The sequence below is a fragment of the Mastomys coucha genome, unplaced genomic scaffold (assembly GCF_008632895.1).
Source record: "Mastomys coucha isolate ucsf_1 unplaced genomic scaffold, UCSF_Mcou_1 pScaffold13, whole genome shotgun sequence".
NCBI classification, from domain to species: Eukaryota; Metazoa; Chordata; class Mammalia; order Rodentia; family Muridae; genus Mastomys; species Mastomys coucha.
The window spans coordinates 32,732,625-32,734,344 of record NW_022196895.1 but is presented as its reverse complement, the minus strand read 5'-3'; the positions used below and the strand labels follow the sequence as shown (position 1 = coordinate 32,734,344).

At 42.4% G+C, this 1,720-nt stretch overlaps 1 non-coding gene across 1 annotated transcript; it reads right to left on the bottom strand.

The window, feature by feature from the left end:
- Positions 1-256: 256 nt before the first annotated feature.
- Positions 257-389, bottom strand: LOC116087881. The gene has a single exon (XR_004117670.1). It is a non-coding gene; the product is annotated as a small nucleolar RNA SNORA51 (small nucleolar RNA).
- Between the last annotated feature and the right edge of the window lie 1,331 nt (positions 390-1,720).

The following is a 1,720-nucleotide window of genomic DNA, read 5'->3' as shown; positions in this document are numbered from 1 at the left end:
CGTTCACTTGGGCCTGTTCCTATCCTGTGGGGTGATCTATCTGATTTTTTTTTTTTTTTTTTTTTTTTTTTTTTTTGGTTTTTCGAGACGAGACAGGGTTTCTCTGTATAGCCCTGGCTGTCCTGGCCCTGGAACGGACCAGGCTGGCTTTGAACTCAGAAATCCGCCTGCCTCTGCCTCCCAAGTGCTGGGATTAAAGGCCTGTGCCACCACCACCCGATCTATCTGATTCTTACTGTCATTTTTTTTCTTTTTTCCTTGTCTCCCCATGCACAATTCAGACCAGGCACAGTGGCCTAGACTAAGGTGTATATAGGGTAGGTTTATTCTGCCCCCTGGTTCTATACAGCCAGTGTAGGAACACAGCCTGTAGTAAGCACAAGGAGGCCTCATTTTTCTTTATTTTTATTTTTATTTAAAGATTTATTTATTATTATAGATAAGTACACTGAACTTACCTATTATTATAGATATATTATTATTATAGATAAGCACACTGTTGCTGTCTTTAAACACACCAGAAGAGGGCGTCAGATCTATTATGGATGGTTGTGAGCCACCATGTGGTTGCTAGGATTTGAACTCAGGACCTTTGAAAGAGCAGTCAGTGCTCTTACCCACTGAACCATCTTGCCTGCCCCTCTTCTGTCATTTTTTTTTAAAGATTTTATTTATTATTATACATAAGTACAGTGTAGCTGTCTTCAGACACACCAGAAGAGGGCGTCAGATCTCATTACAGATGGTTGTGAGCCACCATGTGGTTGCTGGGATTTGAACTCAGAACCTTCGGAAGAGCAGTCAGTGCTCTTACCTGCTGAGCCATCTTGCCAGCCCCTCTTCTGTCATTTTTAATGAATCTATTTTTTTATCGTTACTCAATATCTTGTCCAACTTATTGCTCAAGAAACCAACAATGTGGACGTCATATCATGGGACACCTTGAGATCCCCTCCAGCAACAGTAGGTCACTGAAGCAGCACAGACATCCATCCTTTCACCTTTTGAGGAATAAAGTGTCACCAATAACCACCGTTCTTCTTACGGGATCCTCTCCAGAGGATGAACTCTGTGTACATGGTATGACCCATACCAGAGATGACCACTTAGACCCAGTTTATAGCCAACTGAAAGTTTTTTATTTCAGACACTGGGACTACATTCAGGGATTTGGGGGACCCAAATGTAGCCCTAGGCATTTAGAGCAAGAGGCTTTTTTTTTTTTTTTTTTTTTTTTTTTTTTTTTTTTTTGGTTTTTCAAGACAGGGTTTCTCTGTGTAGCCCTGGCTGTCCTGGAACTCACTCTGTAGACCAGGCTGGCCTTGAACTCAGAAATCTGCCTGCCTCTGCCTCCCAAGTGCTGGGATTAAAGGTGTGTGCCACCACGCCCAGCTCTGCAAGAGGCTTATAAAGTAAAAACAAAACAAAACAAAACAAAACAAAACAAAACAACCATATCCTGGTATCTCACTCTGCGGCTGCAGGGGGGCATTTTTGCACAAGCAAACAGTTTAACAGAAGCTAAAATAAATTAGCTGGGCATTTTGACTTCAGGTTCCTAGAACTGTGTTGGATAATTTTCCATGGAATTCTCTACCAAAGAGATCAAACTCCAGTTAAATCTGAAATGACCTCAATAAAACATAAGAGGAGGCCAGGCAGTGGTGGTGCATGCCTTTAATCCCAGCACTTGGGAGGCAGAGGCAGGCGGATTTCTGAG